Raw genomic sequence first — 20678 nt, forward strand, 5'->3', positions numbered from 1 at the left:
AGTCTTTTAAATCACTGAAAATACCTTTATTCAGAAGGGTGAGCTTAGGGTCATTAGTCCATTATCAAAAAGAAGGAAAGAAGGCATATTCAAAATATGTATGCTTTCAGAATTTAAAAGGAAAAAAGTCCCAAACCATGAGAAGATCCTTGGAGGGGAAGAAAATAGGGTGGTAATTCTGGGTTCACATGAAGGCAGATGCATGAACAACTTCTTAGATCCTCTGGCAAGGCTTATGCCCCAGGACAGAGCTTCCCAAAGTATGGTTCATTGACCCTTGGGGATAGGCAGTCCATGAGATCAAAGCTATATTCATAATATAGTAAGACATTATTTGCCCCCTCCCCTTATTTTTACATTTGCCCACATGGTGCAAACATCATGGTGGGACAAACTGCTTACTCCTAAGCATGAATCAGGGCTGTGCACCAAACTAGTGGTACTTAGGATAGTCTTCATAGCTACATGCTTACATTATGAAAATGCCAGTTTTATTTAGTAATGCCTTGAATGAGCATATAAATTAATATCTTTATTAAACATTGACCCTCAGGTACATGTCTTTTTAACATTCTGTATGACAAATGGGAAATACTCACAAAACATATCTACTGCCTACTGAAGAGTGATGAATATCTGAGAGAAAAGCACTTTGTGATTCTTTGATTTGCTGGTTGAACTAGTTGCTTTTGTTTTGGAATACCATCTTTGCTGGAAAGAATGACTGACAAACAATAGTTACTTTGACTTGAGTAGTTAATGGATATTTTCTCAAAAATGAATGAACGTAGGGGATGCCTAGGTGTCTCGGTTAAACATCCAACTCTTGATCTCAACTCAGGTCTTGATCTCAGGTTGTGAGTTCTTAAAAAAAAAAAGAATGAGCCTAGGGTGACTCGTCCAGGTTTGCCAGGGACTTCCCTTGTTTTAGTGCTGGAACTCTAGAACTTTCCTGGGAGCCCCTCAATCTTGAGCAAAGTGGAATGGTTGGTCACCCTAAAGGAACCTGCCATTTCAAGGAAAATACTGACAATACTTTTTGTTGATGATAAAATTTTGAGCTTTCAAGCAAAAATTGCCATTTTGGAAAACTTGTATTGACCATTGTGAACCTGACAACTTTCCCAAACTTAAAGACTTAAAAAAAAAAAGACTTTTTTGACAAGATGAAAGTGATATTAATAAATGTGATATTTTATACTGTATAATGAAATACTGTAAACATTTGGAAAATCTGCATATCTCCGTGAACCAACACTTTCCAAGTGGCCAATGCATGATGTTATAAAGTTTCGCATGGATAAAACACCCATTTAAAGTCCAAGAGAAATCAATGAATTTTAATATAACAGAGTATAGTTATTGCAAATAGTAGGTATAATGGTGGAGGTGTCTGAGCTCCAGTGCTTCAAAAGTCTTAGTCATAACTCTAATGGGAATGTGTAAGGGACACCAAATTAACTTAGGGAAAGAGCCATCTTTCCCTCAAAATTGATAAACACATGCTTCTCTGTCTTCTTTGTCAAGTTACTTCCATGATGACATTACTGAAGACTGTAGGCTTGCTACTTTAAGGATTGCACAATGTGAAGGAAGCCTAAAAACATTTTGTCTTGTCCTTTGGAAACAGAAAGAGTAAATTCATTTCCTCCCTTATCTTTTACTTCAACTGCCTTGCCCGTCTTCAATCCTGGATCAACCCGAACTTCTACTTTCTCTGCCCCTACTCTACAACTGCTGGGTATAGCCACAGATGATCTCATAACTACGCCAATTGGCATGATGAGCAATGGACAGTTTGTAAGACCAGCTGTGCCCACAGGTTCTTCAGCAATTCCTTACTTTGCTCCTTGTTAGAAACCTTTCTCATTCACATTGGGCTGTTTTAAATCAGTATCCTTCTATTTTATGACAGATTTTTTTAAAGGTAAGTTCTACACCAGTGTTTCAAGCAGATACTATATTCCGCAGAACTCAGTTAACTATGTTGGTGAAAAAGAATCCTAAGGACACCTACTTTTGGGAAACACTGGACCAAACAAAAGGCAATAGATTTCTTTTCTGCAGGAACTCTAAGTGGGACTTCACCACGCTAACATGCATGAAGGCACTAAGGAGGGCAAAATGGCTTCCAAATTTCTGACTACATAATTCTTTGTTTGCAGAGCATCTAAGTGACTTGTGTTCTATAGTACACACCTGGGGAAGTACTTATTCCCTCTGGCCAACCCTACTTTTATTTCTCCTAATTATTTGCTTTCTAAATCAGTAATGGCTTTCTAATTACTTGCGGTTACGTGTTTGTACCCCTAATACTCAGTATAGCATAATGGTGAAGCACATGGATGGTAGAATCAGACATCCTAGGTTGGAATCCTGGCTTAGGCACTTACTAGTTGTGCGAGCTTGAGAAAATTACTTAACCCCTTTTTGTGTTATAATTCTCATTTTAAAATGGGAACAATGATTGTACTTATTTATATTGTAAAGATTAAATGAAACATATATAGAGTTTTTAGAACATGGTAAATACCATAAAAGTGTTAACTATCATAATTATCTATTGGATATAGTTAGTTTTTGGAGAGGAGAGACCAGTCTTATTCATTTTTATATCCCTTTTCCATCGCACAGTTCCTGGTACAAAATAAGAACCAAAAAAATATTTTTTTTAAGATCTTATTTATTTATTTGACAGAAAGGGAAAGAGAGCACATGTAGGGGGAGTGGCAGGCAGAGGGAGAGGAAGAAGCAGGCTCCCCGCTGAGCAGAGAGCCCGATGCGGGGCTCGATCCCAGGACCCTGGGATCATGACCTGAGCCGAAGGCAGACGCTTAACCAACTGAGCCACCCAGGTGCCCCAGAACCCCCCAAAAATCTTAATAATAATACCTACCATTCTTATAGAGTTTTACGATTTACAGTATACTTTTGCATATATTAACCCATATATTGTTACAAAATCTTACTAGAGAGCCAGAGTAAGAATTAATATCTCTGTTTTGCTCTAAGGATGAAAAAGAGAAGCAACAACATGAAATAAAACAAAATGAAATTAGACAATTTCCCCAAGATTACACAGGTTAATAAGTGGCAGAATTAGAACTAAGACTCTGATTTTGGACAATTATCTAACACTCCATCTAGCACTCCCTGAAAAAAATATTATAGAAAGTATTGAGACATCCCAATGTGACAAAACAATGTTCTGTTTTAGACAAAATTATTGCCACTGAAAAAATAATCTGACTTTTAATTTCTTAAATGTGTATCGTTTACTTGAGATAGAAGAGTCATCTAGAATAAAAATTATTTTAAACAGTAAGGATAAACAATTTCAAGATGGCATTTGGTTCTGGACAAAGAATGGCAATTTGAGTTTTATTTGGCATGTGAGGCAGAAAGGCATAAAAGATGAATTACAGTCTCATTCTCTGAGTATAAATGGAATGTCCCAAATCAAACTGCTCTTTTGAATTCTATGAAGAAATTTAGAAACAAATTAACCATGTGGAATATCAATAAATGCACTTCTGGTGAGGGGGCTGAATTTCTGGGCTGAGGGACATAGAGACATGAGAAATCACTGCTTGTTAGAATGGCCAGGATGCTCTAGTATGTTGCCATTTTGTTTGTGAAGCATTATCCAGCTAATATCATATCTGTCAGCCCCTATCTGTCCATAGAGAAGGGTACTTAACATTCTATAGAACACTTGGTTATATGCTGTTTTCCCTTTGAACCAAATTAGCCCTTTTTCCTCCACCAGCTTGTTAAGTATTCATCTTGAGATATCCCCTGGTCTCCATCCTCACCATTTTCTCTTGGCCTTTCTGGACTCTGAACAAAAAGTACTACCAGATGTTAGACACAGCCGCTGTTTGGGCCATCCTGCCAATTCTGATGCCTACATCCTGATTCCTGACTCTTCACCTTACCTACTGGTCGTCTGGGATGTGCTGAACATGGGCTTGGTTACTTTTATCTCTCTATCATCTATCTATCTATCAATCTATCTATCTATCATCTATCTATCTATTTTTAATGTTATTTATTTATGCATACATAAATACATACATATATAGCAGTTAAGATACTTTGTTCTATGCCAGGGGTTGGCAAACTATGGCCTATAGGCAAAATCTGACTTATAACCTATTTTTGTAAGATGAGTATTAGAATACAAACACCTTCATTTTTGTGCTGTCTGTGGCTACTTTCATACTATAATAAAAGGAGTTTCTTATTTGCAACACAGACTGTATGGCCCACAAACCTTAAAATATTTAATATGTAGACCTTTAAAGAAAAACTTTGCTGACCACTCTACTATACTAACAGAAACCCCAATGTGGTATTTTGTTCATATTGCTTCTGTCTTTCTTGACCTTCCAGCCAGGCCCAATACCACCCACAGCTGTCCTGGCCTGCCCTATCCAGAGATGACAACCCATTTGTTGGCTATCACTGATGACTAGGTAGCAGGGATCAATTAACTTTCTAATCTACCTCTGCTCAGTCCCATCAATCTTGATGGAATCTCTTCCATCAAGAGGAAACAGATTTCCTCTTTAGGGAATAAGCTCTCCTAAGGTACCCAACTCAGGATATCTCCCTTGGGCAATACCTATGACTTCTGATTTTTTTTTTCCTCAGTCCTCTCCTGGTTTCTGAAAACTCTTGACCTTGGAGAAATTCTCAGAAAAAAAGCATTATAGTATCTCAAGTGTCACTATGGGTGTGAATGATTGAAGGCCAGTTTGATATGTTAGCTTTTCTAAGGTAGTCGTGCTTTAAGAGAGTTTATTGTCTATGAAAAGTAATGGTCCATTTCAAAGAGGATGTTCTTAGTTCAAGAGGGAACCTCCTTAGCATCCTTTGGATTTCATTAAAAAGCAACCACTTGCTATTTTATGTGTAATGACCTACCTATCACCAAGACTTCTACCAACATCCTCAGTGTGGCCATTAAATCAGCCTTGATTCTTTCCAAACTTCATCTCCTACCAAGGGAATACACTATTCACTTCTACATCCTTTCCACTTAACAATCCTCTTTTCCTAGCAGGAACAAGTTACCCATTTCTGTCCATGAACTGATGCACCTCATCTTAAAGTTGTTTAGAACTTGCTTCTCGGGCGCCTGGGTGGCTCAGTTGGTTGAGCGACTGCCTTCGGCTCAGGTCATGATCCCGGAGTCCTGGGATCGAGTCCCACATCGGGCTCCCAGCTCAGTGGGGAGCCTGCTTCTCCCTCTGACCCTATCCCCTCTCATGCTGTTTCTCTCTCTCTCTCTCAAATAAATAAATAAAATATTTAAAAAAAAAAGAACTTGCTTCTCTAGTTCCAGATGACATACACTAGATGTAAGATTCTTATGGTTAGGAACCCTTTATTATTAAGCTTCGAATCTTCATGGGCAGATACAATGTCCAGGAATGAAAACAAATAATCCTCACCAATTCAATGTACTCTTCCATGTCCTTGAACATGTTCAAGCATACCAGTACATTCATTCTCAGCTCTCCCTGCTTCACCGTCTCCATTCAGTGCCGTTCTTCACAATTCAAAATTGGCATTGGAAGAACCACATCTCTTGTACTTGTAAGGTGAATTATTTCAGAAGTGCTTTTCATTCATTTTGAACATCTTGGTATTTTCTTTATGATAAGGTTATATATAAGTCTTCTTGAAGGAGATTTCCAAGCATTCTGTTTCCTTTTTATCACACTTCTCTGTTTAATACAATGCTTTAAACACAGTTCATGTTCTTCTAGCCTAAGATCTGTCTTAAAATCACAAGTTTGACTGAAATGTTTCAAAGATGTCTCTTCTATCAAAAAATGACTCATTTCATGACACTTCTGGTGACATCACACTCTTTGTAGAGCATTATTCTTTGTATCTTGTAAGGTTTGTCCTAGAACTAGGACAACTGCCTCCTAATACCTCTAGTTGCTTCCAACTTTAATACATTATCCACATGGCCACCAGAGCTATCCTACTAAAGCTGAAACAGGTTGGAATGCCCTGACCCTTCATATCTACTTAACCAAATACCAGTTCTTCAAGAATCATCTCAAATCTCCATGAAGTCTTCCTAAACTTTCTTATCAAAATTAATTTCCTTGTTCCCTAAACTCCACAGCACTGCACATCTTCATGACAGCAGATTTGAAATTCTGAAGGAATATACATACATACATACATAGGGACCAATAGCCAAATAAAAAAGAAGCTGTCAATCATTAATTGAGCCCTAAGCTCTAATTCAGAACTATGGTAGTACTTGGTTGGAGCTTGTAGACTAGTCCCTGGGCCTAAGGAGGGCCTCTCTCAAGTAAGTCTCAATAGAACTTCTAAGTACGTAATGAGGAGAAAGCATACTGGCAAGACAGTGGGGATCCCTTGTGGCAGGTCTTGGCTCAAAACCCTCTTCAACCTAACCCCCGGTCACAGAGAGAAATGAGAAAGTGGAAAAGGGTCTGAGGTATATGCATGACAGTTTAACACAAAATAAACCTACCATCTAGCAAATGAGATCTAATCGATATCTTGGCATCTCGGCATGACATCTCATGATCCTACCAATACTAACAGTATTTTCTATCTTAGGATTAAAGAAGGAGTGGGCATATGACCTGACCAGAGGGGACAGAAATTTAACCCTTGCTCTTCTATTTTCCATCTTTTTATCCTGTTAACCTGTGGGAATTTATAGCCAAAGCAATTTTCCATGACAGGCCTGACTGCCTCCTTGGAGAAGAAAACAAGGTAATATCAGGAAAGTTGGGCTCCTGTGACATTTACCTCAGTTTCTTTGTGCTCCAGGAACTAGAGCCAATGACATTTTACTTGTTGCTCTCACAAGTTGCTAAAAGTATGAGAAACAGGACATTAATTAAGTTAGCTCCAAGATCATACTATATCCTGGGCAATATTTAACTGCCATTCTATTTCCCATCTCAAGTTATACCCACTATATATTGGGATAATATCATTTAAAGTTTATGAATCTTCTCTTCTCTAATATTTATTGAGCTTAATCCCAGTTTATACTCAGAAGTCGTCCTGAACTTTGGCATTTAATCAGGTGTTCTGGAGGTTACACAATGATCATTGCACAACAGCAAGGCTCAAGCCATACCCTGTGAGAGGTATACCAGTATCTTAAGTTTGAGTCCCCTCCTATTCAACTTCCCCAGAAAAATTAAATACCATTGATAAAAAACACCTGTTCTGGTTGTCCCAAAGTTATCAGAGTCCCATAGAAAATAATTTCCCCAAACTTTTCTTTCTCTTAGTCATTTAATTAGACATAGCCAGAGATTACTTCACTCAGATGTTTGCTCCACCTTCATATTAGAATTGTTTATGGATATGTCTCTCTCTCTAATTACACTAGACATTCATAGAGGGCAGGGACTATTTTATTTATTTTGGTACTCCTCAGAGACCTGGCATGGTACCTTCATTTGGTGGGCACAAGGTACACAGCTGTCAAGGAGATAATGCAGGAGGTTTTCAATTGTTAAGTTGAACTCCCTAGATTTGGTCTAATGCTTTTACCACTGTGGAACTGCAGTCAAATTCTTGAGAACTTTGGAAATGAGATGCTTTCCCATCTGAGGTAAGGTTTCTTCATCATCACGACCCATGTGATCATTGGCTCTATCGGCCATCAAAAAGATCCAGAAAGTTCCAGGGATCAGATACAGCACCACAGTGATCAGAACCAGACCCCAACCCAGTGAAGTGCTGGACAGTGGCTAGAAAAAGAGGAAAAAGGGGTGCCCAGCCATAAACAAGATTGTTATTGTGTGCTTTTATGCTTTGAAAAGAACAATAGCAAGGCTTGAGTCATTCCAGAAATGATGCGTGATTTGATGGAAGCTTCAGGTCTCCAATTTATTCCTCGTAGATAGCTGTGTAAAAAAATTACCCCAAGACTTAGTGGCTTAGAACAACATGTATTATGTCACAGTGTCTGTGAGTCAGGAATCCAGGTGCAGCTTAGCTGGGGCCACTGGCTCAGGATGTCTCACAGGCAGTAATCAAAGTGTCAGCCTGAGTTGTACTCATCTCAAGGCTCTACTGGTGAAAGAGCTGCTTCCAAGCTCAGTCACATGGTTATTGGCAGGATTCAGTTCCTTGCTGGTTGTTGGACTGAGGGCTTCTGTTCCTCCGGCTGTTGGCTGGAGGCCACCCTCAGATCCTTGCCACTTGAGCCTCTCCATAGATTAGCTCCCAAGGTGGCAGCTGGCTTCATCAGAGCAAACAAGCAGGCAGTACCAGCGAGAGTACTAGTGGGACAGAAGTCACCATCTCTTTGTAAACTAGTATTGGAAGTAACATCCCGTCCTTTCTGCCATATACTATTCATTAGAATTGAGTCACTGCACTCAAGGGGAGGAGATTACACAAGGGCAGAAAACCAGGAGGCAGAGATAATTAGGGGCCATTTCAGAAGCTGCCTACCATATCCACATTCAAGTGTAAATATGTGCCTACAGCATTTAGCCTTCTTCAAGTGCCCTATCCCTTTCTTGCTCGTCTTATGCTATCAGGACCAAGATCAAATACCAGGCACTTTTAATAGCCATGCTGGAACCTCTTCTGCTTCCACAGCCACAGTAAAGCTAACATTTCATTCCATCAGCCGAACCATCATGCCAAGGAGCTGTCGTGCATTATTTCTTTTTAGATTTTGGAGAACTTTAAATGTTTAAATGTTTTAGTCTCCGGTTCAAAGCACGTTCATGGTTTCCATTGGAGAACAGAGTTACAAACACTGCTAAAATAGAGGCTTTAACATCAATATCATTTTCATTAAGTTTTTCTTCACAAGCAAGAGTAGGTAGCAGTGGTCGCCTATGAGTTTCTTTTTGCATTTTTTGATTACATATGTTGTATTCCTTCTTACGCAGGGCAAAAACCCAAAAATCTCTATATGTGGAAATCCGTCTCCACCAAAACGAAGATTTTATTCCAAAGTGTTATATAGAAAGTAATGCTTCCGATAGAGGCCTTTGTGTTTGCTTGCTCTCTTCAGCACAATGAAATGAAGATTAATTTTCCTGCAACCTAAGCCAAAAATAATACTAATGTTCCTTCCATTGCATTGCTTCCCACAGAGCCACACAATAAAAGCCCCTCATGCTCACATCCTCCGTGCTATCTCACAACTGACTGAAAGGGACTGTCTGAGCTCATATTAATGCCAGTTTCCAATTCCTAGGCCACCCCTAATAATCTTCTTATGATATATTATGATATATTAGTCCTTTAGCAACAGCCCCCCAAAGAGCAGAGAAGTAAAGGAAGTCAGCGCTGGGATAAAAGGAAGGACTTCCAAAATGTCTTTGACTCACCTACTGAAAGATTATTTGGAAAGGATGAATAATCATCGCAATAAGCCAGTTCACTTCTTCACAGATCAGTCCCTCCATTGTCCCAACCTAATTAGAGTAATTTGTATTTAAGGCAATATTGATTTTGCATAATGGTTTTCCCTTGTTATTACACACATGACAACATGCTCCTTACTTAACCTGGACAACAATCTTGTTGACTGATGTGCAGAGAAACTCTTGCTCAGAAGTCTACTGCTGGCACTGAAATCTCAAGAAGAGAAGAGTTCAAGTTGCTGTTCATGGTGTTATCGAATATGTAAATAAACCAAGGAAATAGCTGAGGGCCAAGAAAGGAAGGGTTGCATTTCTCTGACCTTGTTGGAAATGTTGTGCTGTGGGACTCCAATGCTCAATTAAAATAAGTTTTGTTGGTTTTCCTCTTGGCTGGGGACCTCCTGTGCTCACTGAATGGTAATGCTGGCCCATCCTGGGGACAGGTAAAATTGAAAAGTCTCTTTATTTCCATAGGCTTAGGCCAAACCCCTCAGAACAGGCTATTCCAGAGCTGAGCTGGAGCAGGGCTAATGCCCTGGTTGGCAGCTCATGCGCAGCCCCCCCTTGATGAGCCGGCCACCGCTCTTACCCACTTCAGCTGTCTTTTAAAAGCCTCGTTCTCACAAAAGACAGAGCTGGTCTCAAGGGCCTGGGAAAATAGAAAATTCTCACACTGTGATGGGAAACACTGTCAAGACCTGAAACTCTGTAGTGAAGCATCAGACACCAGTGTGTACTCACAGATAAAGTGAGGGGATGGGTCTGTGTGGGAGACACAAGAACCACAAAATTAAAATAGACCAGGAAGCTGGAATTTAAAATGTTGGAGAAGCAACCTGGACCGATTCACTCTTCAGAGTGTCCAGCCGATATTCTAGTCATTTATGAACTAGGGTGAACTTTTTCTTCTCTTCTCCTTGGCCTTAAGTAGAGTCTCAGGATGTGTGCGTGATCTCTAAACCTGATCCCCTCGACATTTTTGCTAGGGGTCAGAAAGGAGATTGACTCCTTCGCGGGGGAAAGGAATATTAAATGTGAAATGTTAGAGTTCTTGCTCATTTCTGGTGTTTGGTTTTCTGGTTTGGGTGGGCGCTCCATCCGATCAAATCCAGAGCCCTGAGAAAGCGTACCACTTGAAATGGTTGTATCAGATTGTTTTAGGTATTCATATTTATATCCATCTTGAGAGACTGACAGTTTGCATCAATCCGCCTATGTATTTATGTAGTTCTTATCAGCAAAGCACTCTGAAACTCCAAGGATAAAGACAATGTATTCTACCCACACCAGGCGATTAGGATGAGTTGTCCCTGCTGATTGATGGAAAAGTGAGAAACGTCATAGGCAATGCCTTACTTTTGGACAAATGCCCTTTAAATAGATTTTAAATTATATAAAAAGCAGGTTTCAAAATCATATTAATATACATGACAATGCATCACACAGCAAAGAGAGTGTTTGAGCTTTCAAATGTTCTGGGACTGCATCTTCTAACAGAAATTGTGATTTCATTAGCATTTACGACTAGCCTTCCAGAGACGTTTGCCAAAGGGCTGAAAGCAGCAAAAAAAAAAAAAAAACCACAGCAGCCCTTCCACAGACCAGCACAAAGGTGCTAATTAGTGATAGTTTTCCTCTATGGGCAATGGCCCAGGATGCAGGACTCGGGACCATAGACCTATTTCCATTATGCCTAGGAAAACAACAAACACATTGAACGAAATGAAAATTTTACTTTGTGGAGGCTTTATATCAACTAATGGCCTCCAAAGCTATGAGGAGCTATTCTGCGGAGGATTATGAGAAGTTATTTTCTACAGAGGAAATTAGCCCCTGCCTGAGTAAGGTGAGCCTGAATTTGCCAGCAGTGAGACTGTTTCAAAACAGAATTGATGAGCTGCAGAGGGAGGTAGGACCAACATCCTTGTGATAAAAATAAAGTTTTGGTTCTCTCTCTTTCTCTCTCTCTCTCTCTCATGAATCTATATTATCTATTCAAAACTCCTAATTTTCCAGAATAGATTCTTCAGTGGATCAGTCAATACCAGCAGGGCCCATTTATTGAATATTCACCATGTGCCATGCTTTCTTATCTCCTTCTCATTATAACTCTGTGAGGAAGGCATTATTATCCCCACTTTTCAGATGGGCAAGATAAGAGTCTGTGAGGTTGGATCACTTCCCTAAAGTCACAGTGATAGAGCCAGATCTAAACCAAAGCCTTTGACTTACCCAAAGGCAAGTTCTTTATCCATCTGAAAGGGGTGTGAAGATAAGACCGTTGCCCCAGATGTTGCCTGGAGCCTAGGCAGATCGCATTGTTTGAATGAATAAAACTCTATGCAATACTGCTGAGCAATTTATAAGTAGGTTAATTAAATAACTTATCTCTTCACTCCACCTGATACTGTGAGAGACACGGTCCCAAGGAATCTTTGAAGAAGAACTGTTCATTCCATAATGATATACTGGGCACCTACTGTGTGTCAAATACTGTGCCAGTTGCTGAACCTTGGAAAGAGAAGCTTCTCGGCTGGTTTGCTCTCCCCCTTTGGCCTACGGCAGTGCTTCCGGGCAGAAGGTAGAATGGTAGAATCCATGTTTATAGGTGAAAAGTGAAGGGAGAAACAAACAGAATTTGGAGAAGGAGGAAGGGTTGTGCTATTGAAGAAGACAGGAGTGGGGCTGGCTAAACCTTTGAAAAATATATGCATGACTAACTACCCTTTGAATTTTGAAAAGGGCACATTTAGAAAAGGGCACAAGGCATGTTGTGCACTGGGAATACACTTCTTTCTAAGTGATGATTTAGGATGGAATATGAAAACGTAGTCCCAGAAGTTTAGGTGATGTTCAGGAAGGCAGCACTAGAAAGGGTGATCAGGGCAAACCCAGGATGTTCATTTGAAGCAACCATCAAGTATGAGACCCATGTACTTTGTCAAGCCAACTCCAAGGGTCAACTCAGATACAGATCCCCTGGCCAGCCAGCAGCAGTCTGATCCTGAGTGACAAGCCTTGGTTTCATGTTCTTACTTATATTCATTAGGAAAAATAAGAGAAGGTTCACAGTTGGGATACCCATCACCATTGTAGGTTTCCCATTCAAATTAGCCTAGAGGTAAATCCCAAGGTTGATTCAAGTGTGAGGAGTTAGAAGGAGGGATATGGATCAGAGGGTGTTGAAATATGGGAAAGAGTCCTCCAGAAGGGCCTGAAACAAGGCATGGAAGAAGCCCATTTATTTTGTTGACACATGTGGGAAGTTGCAGGAATGCTTTGGGCCCAGTCAATATGTTTGTGTCCTGACCTATTTGTAGAGCGCTAAGCTAAAAAAGGTGGTCTGGGGGCGCCTGGGTGGCTCAGTTGGTTAAGCGACTGCCTTCGGCTCAGGTCATGATCCTGGAGCCCTGGGATCGAGTCCCGCATCGGGCTCCCTGCTCGGCAGGGAGTCTGCTTCTCCCTCTGACCCTCCTCCCTCTCATGCTCTCTGTCTCTCATTCTCTCTCTCTCAAATAAATAAATAAAATCTTAAAAAAAAAAAAAAAAGGTGGTCTGAATAGAATTTCCAGCCATCCTCATGTCTCTGGAAAATCATAAAGCAGACTGCTGTACATAACTCATGGAAGCTGTTATAAGTGACCTTAGTCACCACTTTTCCAATATCCTACAATTTCTGGGAATTTCTAACTCATTTCCTCCTCACACCATTTCATCTCTCTTTGCACCTCCATCCTACCCTACAAGGCACATGTGGATGCATGAACGTGCTCCCTACTCATCATACTCTTTTCCCCTTCACTCAACTCCCAGCCTCTGAGGAGAGCACTTTGATCAGGCCTATTTTGCTACCATAAACCACCTCCCTGATTAGGTGTTTTTACTCTACCCTACCTTTCAGGTTCTGCAACATAGAAGTCCAAAGAATCACTCTGGGAATTTTTAGAATAAAGGAAGGAATAAAACTGATTCACAAAACCAGAATTCTTTTGGGGAAAAGAGTGGTAAAGCAACAGGCAGGAAACATCCACAAGTTAATAACTTCGTCCCTTTATGCAAGATATGCAAGTATGCAAGATAAATCCCAAAACAGAAAATGCAACATTTGAGACTACTCTTCTAGGCATCACTGACCCCAGTGAATCCCTGGACAATGTCATGTATTAACTATTTCAGGAACTGCCTCCGGGGCCAACAGAACCAAGTGATTTCCACCTACTGGCCCTGTGAGAATATAACTGACATCATGGAGGGCCCAAACCTGGGACCATCACCATTAGAATGGTCAGCTTTAGGACTTTGGGATGACCAGCACTGACATCCACACAGAGGTCTTCTGACTTCAAATGCTCCAAAACAAAAGCCCAATGCACATGGGTTCCCAGGGATCAGCAGTTCTGGAGTCAACATGGAAGTTTCCCTGTGATTAAACACTCAGTGAGGTCATCACAGAAAAATATGGTGAATTACCAAGGAACTGTATTCTGTTTGCATAGAGAAATGCTTTCCAGTGAAATGTTCATGACTTCCTATCAACAATCTATAAGCATATTAATTGAGACGCAGCTTGCTCTCATCCCTGATGAGAAGAGAAGGAATCAGTGTTCAGAGCTGTAACCTAACAACATTCTATGCTAACCTTCTTTCTGCTTATTCTCTAGCAATAATCTAGCCAAATAAGAAGCACTCATAGTATGGTTTGCTCATGGTTCTACGGGCTCTCGAAAACTCATGTCTATTTAATGAGTCTGTTTCCTCACACATGGCGCCAGAGTGTGGTTGAGTAATATCGACCAGGGCACATCTCCTCAAAATGAAAGCATGGTTCTATGCTACAGCTCCAAAGGCAGACACTGAAATTCATTCACTCATTTGGCAAATATTTGGTAATGGCTTCTATAAATACTATGCCCTGTTCTCAACACATGAGATACACTGATGAGCAGATACACATGCCACTGAGCCTCATCAGACTTAGAGTCCCCTAGGAAGATAACCATCAAGTAGTTATGAGTGCTCTGATTACCGTCACGTAAAAGCCAAAGGTCAGGGTATACAGAATTAGTCTGGGAGCTTAGGAAGCCTCCTGTCCCCCAAAGGAATGACCGTGTAAACTGAATTTAAATCGAAACCATGAAGTGTGGGGTTCTAGGCGGAAGGTCTAGCATGTTGCCCTTCTGTGAGGATTTTACTCCTTTGCAGTGTTCCGTTTTGAGCAACACAGAAGTTTTATCAGCAAGGCGTAGGGTACAGGGGAGATGGAGAGCTCTATCTCAAGGCGACTGGGATGCATATGTCAAATGAAATCCTTGTCAATAACTTTCCCTTTGTACCTTAATTAATGTGTACTGAACACTTTTCTATCTTCTGCTCAGATCTATCTCCGTGTCATCATTTCTGGGCAGCTTCCAAAATGGTGATAGGCAGACTTCTGACAAAAATAGTTGTTTTTGTTTTCTTTTTTTTTTCCTTTCCTCTTCCATTAGCCATGGCCTCTTGCCATGTTGAGTCTCACAAATGGACACAAACCAATCAATCACCCTTATAAAAATGTCAAAATTCATCCTTCCCTACTGTGAAATGAATACACTGACCTTAACACAAATGTAGAAATAAATTAAAAAAAAAAAATCTATCCCCACAATGGACCCCTGGCTGCCACACACAGATTTCCACACATTTCAGTTTGACAAGGCTGACATTGCTGAGAAGAATTTCTTGCTTCTTTTTTTTTTTTTTTAAGCTAGAAGCAGATAAACATGCCCCCAAGTTTACTAATAAGAACTTATTTACATAGAGGCTGTGCCTGTCAAGAAGTATGGATAGGAAGAGCCATTATCTGTCCAGAAGGAAGAAATGAGAAAAGGATGAATCTAACATAGTGAAGGCGGAAGGGACGTTCATTTCATATTGTCTTTAAAAACAACAAAACAGTGAGTTTTCTCAATCTAGAGACCATCCGATATTTAACTGTTCCACTCAGTGTCAACCTCTAGTTTATGCAGCATAGCTCTGGGTAAAAGTAGAAGCCCTGAACTTGGCAGATGCCAGCTCCAGTCCTGGCTCCGACATTGGCCAGCTCTGTGACCTTGAGCAAGTCAGTTAATCTCTTTAACACTCAAGTTCTTCATCTGTAAAACAATCCTACTTCCTAGAGTGTTGTAGTGAACATCTCTTATCTTCACCAGCCTGGGCATCGATTTCTATTCTTTTGGTAAAAGACCTTTAATTTAATTATCTTTGGAAGAGCACTCATTCCACCCTCAAGACCTGTGGTTTTAGGGGATGTCCCCATCTCAGGGTCTTGGGAGGGAGTGTGGAATCTGCACCTGGTCTTTCAGAACATAGTGCAACCCTTGGCCATGGGAGCTGTTTCAAGGTCATGCATGTGACCCAGGCTGGGACAATGAAACTCCTACTAAGTATATTTTATTATTGGGGAAAGTGATCTCTGGGTGCTAGATTAACTGAGCTGATAGGAATTAGACCTGAAGCTGCTGGAAGCCTTGGAGAAAGCCTGCCTAACTAAGCATGAACCTGACAAAGACAGAGGAGGGAGATGGAGAAAGAGTTTTAAATCCCTGGGTCCTGCTGTAACTCTACATATTTTGGTTCTTTTTTGCACTGAGTTGTTTGAATCGGATTTCTGAAAATTTTCATTGAAATAAGCCTAATTTATACAGGATTTTTGAGAATTAAATAATATACATAAGTACCTGGTATATAGGAAGAGCTCAATCAGTGGTGTCATACATTGTGTTGCATGCACATGTATATATGTATGTGCTTGTGTGTGTATGTGTGTGTATTTGTATATGTTTCTCCCTGTAGCACCTGAAAGTTGACCAAAGAGACAAGCATCAGAAAAATAAGCAAGGCTTCCAGCCATGGCCCTGCCCACAGCTACTGTATCCAGTCACCCAGGGGTACTTTAATCCTGTGTTCAGCAAACAGATCACTTTTCTCAACTTCTCACTCACTTCTTTGTACAATCTGACGGACCGTGATTTGCAACATTGAACTTAGAAGAGAGAGAAAGAAACAAAGGAAGGAAGGAGGAAGAGAGGGAGGGAGGACAGAAGGGAAGGAGAGAGAAAGGACATACCAGGCATTGTTAAGATTTTAAAGGAAGTATGATTGTCTTGGGGCTTCCAGTCTCATGACTCTAATTCTTACACACCCCAGAGGTGTTCTCTCCAGGATCCCATGGTTTACTCTGGATCTATCACATTCTATCTGTGCTCCATTTCCTTTCTAAAAGCCTGTTTTCAGAAAATAAATGAGCAATCTGAAATCTGGTCATTGCTTACAGAGTTACCCTTTTCATGGGGATTTGCATTTTAAAGGAGCTCCAACCAAAAACAAAAGTAACATCTTCAGGTGTCAAGGAGAAAGGATCTACTGATTGTGGAGCACCTACTATGTGCTGGGCAATTTACATATCTTACACAATCCTCAGAACTCTGAGGTGAGGGAGAGGTTTAAACCCATTTTACAGGTGGGGAAATATGCCCAGAGAAGGTCAAAAACTTGCCCAAAGCCACAGAACTCAAGAGGGATGAATCTGGAATGCAATCGATGTTTCACTGACCCAGAGCCTGTGTTTTTAGTTACAGTTCTCCCTGGTGACCCTGGGATCCTGACTGTCACTCAGTCATTCTGGCCACGGGGGTAAGAGACAGGATTCAGAGAGACTGATCCAGCATCGGGATGACTTGGAGGCAGGGCAGAGGGCAGCCGAGTGACAAAGTGGATTTCATCTGAGAAGATGAATTTTTAAATCCAATCACAGAAATCACCACAGCACTTCTTTTTCATTTTCTTTTTAACTTCAGTTAGACTGGTTTTCTAAACTGCATACCAGCACCTAATCAGTTTGGTCTCTTTCTTTCTCCCTCCCTCTAATTTTATTTTAGCTTAGCGTCTTGTGTGGTTGGCTGTGGGGATTGGCGGGGGGCAAATTCTCTGTACTCTGTGGTTTCCTCTCTGCCATTCTCTGCTTTCTCACATTGTAGTCTTAATTTGATCAGCACTTATGAAAAGGGAACATTAATCCGGGGGAAAGGGACATTGTTCGTGGCCAGACAGTTTCGGTATTGCTTCCACAGTGAAGTGTTTTGTGCTTGGATATGAGTTTCACCCCTTGGGATGCTATAACTCCTTGATGTGAGAATAGAAAGAGGGACAAAGTTGCTAAGAAGTGGACAGATGACACCTGATATGGATGGATGGATGGATGGATGGATGGATGGATGAATGGATGGGTGGATGGATGGATGGATGGATGGGTGGATGGATGGATGGGTGGATGGGTGGATGGATGGATGGGTGGATGGGTGGATGGATGGATGGAGTAAATGTAGTATGATAGCTGCAGAGGCAGAGATAAACACGGAGTGCTGTGGGAACACAGAGAAGAAGGAACCAAACCCAGATCAAATAGGGGATGCTTGAGCTAACTTTTGAGTTGGGGTGGAAGTTCACCAGATATTGACAACCACCATATGAGAGTGATACTATATTGTGATCTCACCAACACCTTGCTCCAGCAAAGCAGTCGTGAGCTTTTCCTATTATCTGAGAACCAGAGACTACAGAGCGAAGACTAGGTCCCAACCTGCCAAGTCCCCATTCACTCTCCTTCCCAGGGCACTGCTAAGCCTTTCTCTGACTTTGGTTTTCTCCTTTCTCCTCAATACAGGTGTGCTAGCTACCAGAAGGGACATATATTGCCGATGAACCAGATAGCTGCATTTTTTGACTAATGGTCATTAACATTTTAAAAACAGAATTTTAAGTTTCAGGTCCCCATAGTCATTTCAAGAATCATAACCACGATTAACAAAACAATGATAGCAACATAAAATCTTGCTTATGTTATACAGTACTTCATAACGTACAGTGGTCTCTCAATGTGCATTACTTAATTGCAGATCTTAGCCCTGGGAGAGACAAAACAAATCATCCTTCTACCGTTTGACATAGATGGAATTCATGCTCAGAAGACATGAGATAAAGTATCTGTTGATCACTTCTATGTGCTGGTTCAATACTGGCTATCTCGTTGAACTCATGGTAGCCTGGTAAGTAGGGGTTTGTGTTCCCATGTTTGCCACTAAATAAATTGAGGCTCAAGGAGGTTAAGCAACTTATCTGTGGGCCCCAAGGTAGTAAATGGGAAAGCTAGGACTGTAAGCCAATTTTTCTCCTCCTCGGTGCAGGGCTCTTTGCATTTTAATATCTTGCTTCCTCATTTCTGAAGAGATTCAGAGAGAGAGGACTAGTGACCAAGAATCCTAACTGCTTAGAGGGTTTTTGCAGAGGCTATGACACATGGTAGGCATCTTTGAAGTCATTGATCCACAGGTCACCCAAACCCAAAGGACTCCATCTATAGCATAGGTACACCTGGGCCCAGGGGCAGCTTTGGACAAAACTGCAAAGTATTCAAAGTTTCAGTGTTGGTCTTGGTCTCTTCAATTACCTTTCAGGACTATTCTCTTCCATCTTTGTCTTTTGACACTCCCCCATCCCATTTAATATTCTCTTGCTCTCTATTACTATTCTAGGTGTTTTAAATAATGGTTTGGTTCTTAGGATTTGTGTGTGTGTGTGTGTGTGTGTGTGTTGGGTCCACCCAACAGAGGAGGACTGATTAATGCTTATTAATAAACTTATTAATTCTTCTTAGAATTGTACCACATATGAAAGTAGCGCCCACTGCCACTTGCTAGTTATATCTTAAGAACAGTCCACAGACAATCTGACGTCTTGCCCTGGGCGTGGAAACACCCTGAATGGTGAGAAGCCAGTTACAAGTACGCTAGCAGCAACTGGACTCTGGCTGCACCCACCATGCAGAAATGCTGCTCCCCAGAGCTGGGGCAAATGGAAGCAGAGAGGGAACTCTGGGCTCAGAAATGCCCTGAGGGGCTGGAGTGTCTCCCTCAGTCCCTGTAATAAAAATGGTGTCACCCACTCCCAAAGGCAAGGGGAAGCTACGCACCTGCCAATCTAGGGGAAGAACAATGAGGAATATGGCCAGGGGACTTACAGGAAGTTGCAGATCTGGCCCAGGCAAAAGGAAGGCATGGAAGACGTGGAGCAGGAGAGAAGCCCAATCAGATTTGTGCTCTTAAAGGGTCTCTGGCTATGGTATGACGTTGGAGTGGAGGGGACAAAGGGAGGAGGAAAGACCAGTTAGAAGCCAGTGCCACAGTAGCTCAGATAAAAGATTTCGGGGAATATGAACCAAGGCAGCAGCAAGAGAGACTGAATGAATAGTAGCCTCAGAGATGGTAAGGAGAGGGTCTTTATCCCAGACATTGTCTTCGGGGTAAGACTGAATGAGGGCACTGAATCCTGGAGCAATGAAGGTGGAAACCATCATCCAACAGGAAGATGGGCCCCACAGCACACTTGAGTGACTTCACCAATCGCCTGGTGTTTGCAAGCAGGTCTATGAATGACAGAGTGAGGCAGGAAGGAGATCTCTGGCACTCAAACCGGTTTTCTTTGCTATACCGTCCTGACCATGTTAACACCTCTGGTCTCATAGGACAACCTAGGGCATTTTCATTGTCATATCTGGTCAGAGCTTCTGATTTATGTCCTGTCAGGCAGATCTATTTCCCCAGTAATAATCAGGTTTCCACCAGTGATTTCCTTCCCCTTGGGACCTGAGTTCGCAGCTAGCTCTGCAGCCTCCTGAGGCACATCACCTAAATGTTCCCTTGGAAATTGCTCCTGCAAATATTCTCAATCAAAACCCAATAAAGTGTCTGAGAGCTTGTACTACCCTGAAGGCTGGGAACTGTACACTAAAACCATATTCCAGAATATCAAGCAAAAGGCCAACTCCAGCCCCATTCCAACAGTACAGATCCTGGGAATGATAGCTGGGCCTTAATCAACTAAAGACACCCTTGGTTGTTGCATGAAGAATATTTACCTATAATGTTGAGATGTTTGGAAACACAGCACATGTTAGATACACTAAAACTGTATTGAGAATAAAGGGGTGGTTTGTGAAAAACTATCATTCAGAGAATTTGTTCCTTTACTAGGATTTTGTAAAAATCCCATCTTACACTTTCTACAACAGAACTTCACAAAAGCAGATATTTATAAAAAGCCAATGCTTTTTGTTTTTGTTTTTGTTTTTTTACCTTCTAGTGGTATATTAATTAGAGAACAGTCTACACGGCTGTAACAAAGAATATCAAACAATCACTCAAGCAAAATAAAAGCTTCATTTCTTTCTTGGGGTAT

Source organism: Mirounga leonina, unplaced genomic scaffold (assembly GCF_011800145.1).
Source record: "Mirounga leonina isolate KUSES-001 unplaced genomic scaffold, KU_Mleo_1.0 Mir_418, whole genome shotgun sequence".
Lineage (NCBI taxonomy): Eukaryota > Metazoa > Chordata > Mammalia > Carnivora > Phocidae > Mirounga > Mirounga leonina.